Source organism: Rattus rattus, chromosome 9 (assembly GCF_011064425.1).
Source record: "Rattus rattus isolate New Zealand chromosome 9, Rrattus_CSIRO_v1, whole genome shotgun sequence".
In the NCBI taxonomy this organism is placed as follows: Eukaryota; Metazoa; Chordata; class Mammalia; order Rodentia; family Muridae; genus Rattus; species Rattus rattus.
This window is the reverse complement of record NC_046162.1, coordinates 50,919,026-50,927,510: the sequence shown is the minus strand read 5'-3', so window position 1 is coordinate 50,927,510 and position 8,485 is coordinate 50,919,026.

Genomic DNA, 8,485 nt, shown 5'->3' with positions numbered 1-8,485 from the left:
GAGCTGATTCCTCGATGGCCCAGGTACTCTCTGGTCACTTGGCTCTAGCTGCCTTTTCCATTTCAGTTTTCCATACCCAACTTCCCTAGGCCTCTCTTAGAAGGACATGAGGCTATATGGAGAGGTCCCCATATAATTAAAGATATTGTCTGCCTCTCAGGATCCTTACTTAACTTTATTACTATCATTTTGGTATTTTGAAACAGGATCTAGCGATGTGCTTTTTAAAATTTTAGGACAGGGCAGAGCCTCATGTAACCCAGATTGGCTTTGAGTTCACCACGTATCTGCCTACCAAGTGCAAAGATTACAGACATGTGCTCTTATGCCCAGCTTCCTTTACATGTTGTTTAAAATTAAATTAATTCGGGCTGGAGAGATGAATCCCCGCTTAAGCACTGACTGCTCTTCCAGTTCAAATCCCAGCAACCACATGGTGGCTCTCAACCATCTGTAATGAGATCTGATGCCCTCTTCTGAGGAAAGTGACAGTGTATTTATATATAATAAAAATAAATAAATCCTTATAAAAAATTAAGTAGGGGTTTGGGATTTAGCTCAGTGGTAGAGCGCTTGCCTAGGAAGCGCAAGGCCCTGGGTTCGGTCCCCAGCTCCGGAAAAAAAAAGAACCAAAAAAAAAAATTAAGTAATTCATTTTTGTGTGCATTGGTGTGTTGCCTGCATGTGTGTCTGTGAGAGGCTGTCAGGTCCCTTGGAACTAGAGTTACAGAGAGTTGTGAGCCACCAGAGCTCTTAGCCACTGAGCCATCTCTCCAGCTCTTCTTGATGATTAGTTCTCGTGAAATTCAAACCAACAACTCATGAAGTAATTTTAAAAATACTTCTAAGAAGCTGGGCAGTGAGGGGTCACACCTTTAATCCTGGCACTTGGGAGTCAGGAGCAGGCAAATCCCTGTGAGTTCCAGGCTAGCCTGGTCTACAGAGAGAGTTCCAAGACAGTCAGCTCTTCACAGAGAAACCCTGTCTTAAAGAAAAACCAAACCAAACCAAAACTGAAACCAAATAAATTCGAAATAGCCAGAAACTGGAAACAACCTAGATGTTCCTCAACCAAGGAACAGATAAAGAAAATACACATTTTTACACAACGGAATAGTACTCAGCTAGTGAAACCAAGGACATCAACAAATTTGCAGGCAAATGGATGGAACTAGAAAATGTCATTCTGAGTGAGGTAACCCAGACCCAGAAAGACACTCATGGTATGCATTCACTTCTAAGTGGACATTAGCCATAAATTACAAGATAATCATGCTACAATCCACAGACCCAAAGAAGCTAAGTAACCAAGAGGGCCCAAGAGAGGGTGTTTGAATCTCACCCCGAAAGAGAAATATAATAGACATCACAGGTGGATGGAGGGAGGGAATTGAGTGGGAGAGGGGGTGGGGGAGAATGGGGGTGAGGATCAGGTGTGGGGAGACAGGGGTTGGGAGGGAAAAAGCTGGGAGAGAATGGAGATTGATGGGGGGACATCTCTGGGATATAGGAAGCTCCTGGGAGTCTATGGGGGTGACGCTAGCTGAGGTGCCTAGCAACTGGGGGATATGGAGTCTGAAGAGGCCACCTTCTGTAGTTAGGTAGGACTTCCAATGGCGAGAGGAGGACATCAACCCACCTAGAAAACTCTCAATCCTTTCTCCTGCCTACAAGATGTGCAGGGATAAAGATAGAGCAGAGATTGAGGGAATGGCCAGCCAATGACTGGCCCAACCTGAGACCTTCCCTATGGGAGAGAGCCAACCCCTGACACTATTAATGATACTCTGCTATACTTGTGGACAGGAGCCTAACATAACTGTCTCCTGAGAGGCCTCACCGAGCAGCTGATGGAGGTAGAGGCAGAGAGCCACAGCCAAATACCAGGCAGAGTCCAGGAAGTCTTGTGGAAGAGTGGGGAGGGGGAGGATTAAGGGAACCAACCAGAGGGTTCAAGGATACGACAAGAAGACCTATAGAGTCAACTAACCTGAGCCCTTTGGGGCTCACAGAGACTGAACCAACAACCAAAGAACATGCAGAGGCTGGACATAGGCCCCCTACACGTATATAGCTGAGGCGCAGCTTGGTCTTCATGTGGGTCCTCTAATAATTGGAGTGGGTGAGTGCTGTCTCTGACTCTGTGGCCTGCCTTTGGATCCCTTTCCCCTAGCTGGACCGCCTTGTCTGGCCTCAGAGGGAGAGGATGCTCTTAGTCCTGTTTTAACTTGATGTACTAGGAGTAGGGAGTGGAGGGTGGGAGATGTTGGTACCCATCTCTGAGGAGATGGGGAGGGGGATGAAGGTGGTACTGGGAGGGGGGGCTTTGATCTGTGTGTAAAATAAATATAAATAAGTTTTTTTAAAAGAAAATAAATAAATCTAATAATATAATCTAAATCCATTCAAATAGATGCATGCTGGGGAATGACTGTTAAAAAAAATTCAAGTTCTTTTTTTTTTTTTTGGAGCTGAGGAAAAAATTCAAGTTCTTACTGCAGCCCTTTTGTAGAAGGATAAACAGAAGCTTTGAGGAGTGCAGTGACATATCAAGGTGACCTTAGAGCTTAGTATAGTGCTGGCTTGAAGTCCTAGCGTCCTGTCCATCCTGATCTTTGCCTTCTCGTGTGGGACACCATTTCTGGGGAACCATGAGCAAACATCTTTTTGCTCCAGATAAGGAACCAACGACAGACTGAAATATGGACATCGCCGAAGTCCACCCCGGTGAGCCATGAGTTTTATTGGGGTTACTTATAGAATCATGGGTGAAAGGTTGGTTACAGAAACAGAGATGACTCACAGACAGCTGCACCCCAAGAGCACACCCCAACATGGATGGCACCTCACAAAAGCTGGGGCCCTGGAGCACACTGCACAGCCTGCAGGCAGCATAGTAGATATGATATCTGCTTTTTTCCTGCCCATGCACCCCTCCCTGTCTGTAAAGTCTTAATACCCAGGTCAACTTTTGCTCTAGCTTCCAGAAATAAGACAGAACGTATAACTCTTTGCCTTTTTGTGTCTGATTTATTTCAGTTAACATTATGTTTTCGACTAGAGTTTCTTCCTGGTGGTTCAATTGGTCTGAGCTACTGTCCAGATGCTGGTCTGGTCTCTACTTCTTCCTGGCTGTGCAGTAGGTCTCTGCTTCTGGGCAGTTCAGCTTGTCTGACTGAGAGCATCTCTCAGCCAGCGTTACTGCTTATGTTCCCTCGGAGAAGGAGGGACCGACTGAATCCGGTTAGTTTTAGAGACCTCCTGAAGGATGGACTTGCTTTCTGAACATAAAGGGCTTCCCTGCAGGATGGGGTGATCATCTCTCTCAGCCCACCCCCCAGCCCCCTTAGAATACCCCACACCTCCACAGGCTTTCCTAGGGGATAGGAGGTTGTAATCTAGAAACGGCTACACCACAGCTTCTCAAGGGCTGCTGGGACCTGTGTTTTCTGGCAGTACCCCAAACAACCTGGAACACACAGGAGTGAGTGTACAAGATGACATTTGGCTGTGGCAGGGAGGTCAGCACCAGGCCAGTCTTTTGTTCCCAAGGGAAATGCTGTCAACACATGATAGGTTTATTGTCTCCCATGCTGCCTGTCCCAGACTTAAGGGATTTAAAGCAGCCTCCTTGAAGAAAGTGCCTGCTGCCAGTCCTTCTCTGCTACCCAATTCCCTGGGTCACACCTCTAAGGGTTTTCATCATACATAGTCCTCGAAACCCAACACACCACCCTGCCACATCCTCCGAGGTCCTGATTTCACCTCTTCCTCAAGCTCTTCCTCTTACCAGGCTGGTGGGAGCCCCTTATCTTAGAATGAACTCCCTCCCTTGACTGGATTTAAACAGTTGAGACCTCCAAGTCTCAATTCCCTCTCTTGTAACGCTCAGATAATATTAAGAAGCTTGAGTTAAAAAGGAACAGTAGATGACCAAGAATGTAGTTTGGTAATATAGTGCTTGCCTGGTTTCCATCTTCCATACCTAAAGAGTGTGTGTGTGTGTGAGAGAGGGGGGGGATTTTAATGCATCAATATGGCTTCTCTGATCACATCCAAAGACAGTGTGCAGTGTGTGATCCGGCTAGAATGCAGATGTGCCCTCAGTACACACCTTTACGGTAAAATTAGTTTGTAGAAGGAAGGAGCCACGTTTGAGAGTGACATCTAATCGAGGGGCACACAAAGTGATGGATTAGAGAAAGGTTTGACAGAGTGTGTCGGCGATAGGACACTCCCAACTCTCATGAGAACAGCACAGGAAAGCAAAGCTATTTAAGAGCAGTCCAGGGAGAGAGAGAGAGTGAACTGGGAATCAGAAGAGTGGAGTCCATGAGGTTCAGTGCGGGTCAACAGAGGCAAGAGAAGCCAGAGATAAGAAAGAGCCAGATGATTGGAATAAGTGGCCAGAGTTAGTTCGAGGCCAAGCAAAGCAATTCGGGTGAGAAGCTGAGAGGAGCCAGATTGGATCAGCCAATCAGAGCTCAGAAAGATCTAGAGAGGGTGAGCTTATTCAGCAGGAAGTCTTAGAGGCCTGGGTTAGCACATGGAGGCTGGAAGCTGAAGCCCTCACGGTCTGGGCTTGCAGAAGATTACCCTGGAGGTTCGAAGATTCCAGGTCTAGGCCTAGGATAGCCAGATAGAAATGCTTTGGGCTCAGCCCAGGCTGTATTTGTAAAGCTTTCGTACAGCTCTCGTCTCATCACTTCATCTGAGGAAATAGAAGCAACTTTTACTTTTACTTTTACTTTTACTTGTGTGGGTGTGTGTGTCACAGGGGCGTGACGCGGTGGACTTGTGGAGATCAGAGGACATCTCTGTGGAGTCAGCGACTTTCTTCAGTCTTTACATGTAATCCTGGGACCAAACTCAGACGGTCAGGCTTGGGCAGCAAGTGCCTTTTCCTGCTGAGCACCTCCTCGGCCCTGAATATAACAGGACCACACACATACAAACACATACCACCCTACACATGCACACAGAGGGCTGGCTTCAAACTTCCTATGCAGCCAAAGATCAGCCTGCACTACCTGTCCAATGACTTGGAACCTTGATTGGTATAAACTGTCTGGTGGTTTGAGTAAGAATGGCTCTTATAGTCATGCTTAGTTAGCATGGAGTGGCACTATTTGAAAGGATTAAAGAAACAGGAGGTGTGGCCTTGTTGGGAGTAATTGTGACTCTGTTGTGTCACTGGCTTTGAGGTTTCAAAAGCCTGTGCCAGGCCAATGTGCGCTCTCCCTATCTCCCTCCCTCCCCTCTCTCTCCCTCTGGCTCCCACCACCACCATCCCCACCCCCACCCCCTCCACCCCACCTCCTGCCTCCCTGCCGATGATGAATCAGGATGTCTCAGACACTGCTCCAGCTCAAGCATGCCACCATACTCCTGGCCACGACGATAATGGACTAAGCCCCTGAAACTGTAAGCGAGCCCTCAATGAAATGCTCCCCTTTATGAGTCGCCTTGGTCATGGTTTCTCTTCACAGCAACGGAACAGTGACTAAGACAACCTACATATGCACCTCTTTCCCAAAAATGCATTTAGCCACCTGGGACCCCACTTGCTAACTATACACTCCTCTCCAAACAAAGCAGTTGGGTTACTCCAATCTGCAGGCTCCCTAGTAACCCTTAGTGCTTCCTGTGTGTGGCCAAGCACATTCTGAGGGAAATAGGCTAATCCAGGCTAGACTGGTTCTGAGTGCATTCACACTAAGGCTAACTGTCTCTTCAAATTTACGGGTGATCCCCTACTTACCATCTTATGCCTGTACATAATCTGGCATGCATTTGACTCAACGCACGCGCACCATGAAAAGAGACAGGTCTTAGCTAAGCTTTTACTGCTGTGAAGAGACACCATGACCACGGCAACTCTTAGAAAGGCAAACATTTAACTGGGGCTGGCTTAGAGTTCAGCGGTTTAGTCCATTGTCACCTGACAGGAATCGTGGTGGCAATGCAGGCAGAAGTGGTGCTAGAGAAGGAGTTGAGAGTTCTACATTTTGATCTGCAAGCAACAGAGGGAGACTGTGCACCACACTGGGAGTAGCTTGAGCATAGGAGACCTTAAAGACTGCCCCCCCTCGATGACACATTTCCTCCTACAAGGCCACACTTCCAAATAGTGTCACCTCCTATGGGCCAAACGTTCCAACACATGAGTCTATGGGGCCATACCTATTCAAACCACCACATTCCACTCCCTGGCCCTCATAGGCTTGTAGCCATCACATAATACAAAATGCATCAAGTCCAACTTCAAAAGTCCCCATAGTCTATCACAGCCTCAACAATTTTTAAAGGTCCAAAGTTTCTTCTAAGATTTGTGCAATCTCTTAACTGCAACTCCCTAGGGGGGAAAAAAAGACGGACCACATACTTACAATATACATTGGCACAGGACATGTATTACTGTTCCAAAACATAGAGAAGGATCATAGTGAGGGAACTCTGGGCCAAAGCAAGGCTGAAAGCCAGCTGAACAAACTCCTTTCTCCGGATCTCCATGTCAGATGTCAAATGCCTTTCAGATCTCCAAGTCTTTTCAGCTTTGTTGAGTGCAACATATTGCTTTCTCTTGGGCTGGTCCCACCTCTGCTAGTGGCTCTCCTTAGCAGGTATCTCAAAAACTCTTGCATCTGCAACATCTTAGTGCCTTCAAGACAATCTAGGCTTCTCTGGGCCTCCATGCAGGGACATCCCTGCCAGATGCCTGTCCTTAACAGCTGTCCTTAGTCTCAGGGGTGGGGGTTAGGGAGTGAGGGTAGGGGTGGGAGGTGGGGATTCCATAACTCCAAAAGAGGGATAGAAGTCATTCATGATGGCTCCCTTTCACAATTATTGGTCTTTCACAACTTCTTCCAGCCCATGTCTCGGGCTCTTTTTGTAACATAAGCTGATACAACTCATCTTTAGTTACAGAGAATCTCCTCTAGATTGGGTTGCCCATTTGAAATAATTTGTGGTTTGCTCCTTTCCCATTTCCTACCAGAGTGTGAGGAGGAAGAAGCCATGACACCTTGCCATGCCCTCGGCTCACTTGACTGGGCACGTGCCGGCCAGGACTTTACTCCTACAATGCTTGTGACACTCATGGCCATAGCTACCAATTCTTCCTCGGTTCTCATGCAAGTGGAAAAACCATATATGTGCCAGCGCCTTTCACAGGGAGCTCACTGGAAGGAGGCCAGGTTCTTTAATTAGAGAGTGTCTCAAAGCCACTCTCTACACCCAGGAGAGGGGACACAGATTATGGAGGGACTCTGTATAAAGACGAAGGGGGAATAAAGAGAAGTCATGGTGTCTACCTCAAGGCAAAGCCGAAAGAATGCATCATCCTAAGGAAAGCTTCCCAAATCTTTGGAAGATTCAGCTTCATCCTACCTTTCTCTTCAAGGAGGATGCTCTTTGGGGGTGGGGCCTGTTTAATAGATTTGTTTGTTTTATGATTTATGTTGTATATATAAGTACACTGTATCTGTCATCAGACACACCAGAAGAGGGCATTGGACCTCATTACAGATGGTTGTGAGCCATCATGTGGTTGCTGGGATTTGAACTCAGGACCTCTGGAAGTACTCTTAACCGCTGAGCCATCTCTCTAGCCCAAGTTTAATAGATTTCCATTTTATCCTTCCCCCTCTATTGCAGGTGATTGTGGAGAGCTCCACTTTCATTCTACTGGACTTCCTTCTTTTTTTTTTTTTTTTCTTTTTTTTTGGAGCTGGGGACCGAACCCAGGGCCTTGCGCTTGCTAGGCAAGCACTCTACCACTGAGCTAAATCCCCAACCCCTTGGACTTCCTTCTTGACTGTATCTTTAATCAATAGCAAAAATTTGACCCAGACCTTAGCAAATGGCATATTATAATTTATGGGAATACTTCCTAGCCTCCAGTTCAAACTGGAGTATGGAGAGAGAGGAACCCCTAAATGGCAGGTTCTGTACATGCTAATTATGTGTGTGGACTGTAAACTTTTTTGGGGGGGGGATAGGAGTAATAGGATGAGATAAGAGAAGCAGGACTTTAAGTCAAAATAGTCCGTGTGTGTGGCTGAGGACAGATGATTTTCTTCCCAGAGATGACTCAGCAGAAGGCGCGTGTCACTCAAGCATGAAGACCAAGGCTTGGGTCCCCGGAAACCTGGCGGGTATGCATGCTCTCAGCTCTTCTCCCAGGATGTGGGAAGCAGATCAGGGAAGACAACCAGTGTCAACTTAGGGCCTACATGTTCACACACACGCGCCTGCACAGACACCACACACATCTATAGATACCCACCCCTGCACAAAAAAGGGGCAAAATGAGATTTGTAGTGGTAAAAATGCTTCATCCATTTAACAGAAACTTGCTTTTCATTTTTAAATTATGTATGTATGTATGTGTGTATGTATGTATGTATTTAGTGTGTGTATGTATACACACACATGTGCATGCCAGGGCGCAAGAATCAGGGGATCAGGGGACAACTTGAGGGAG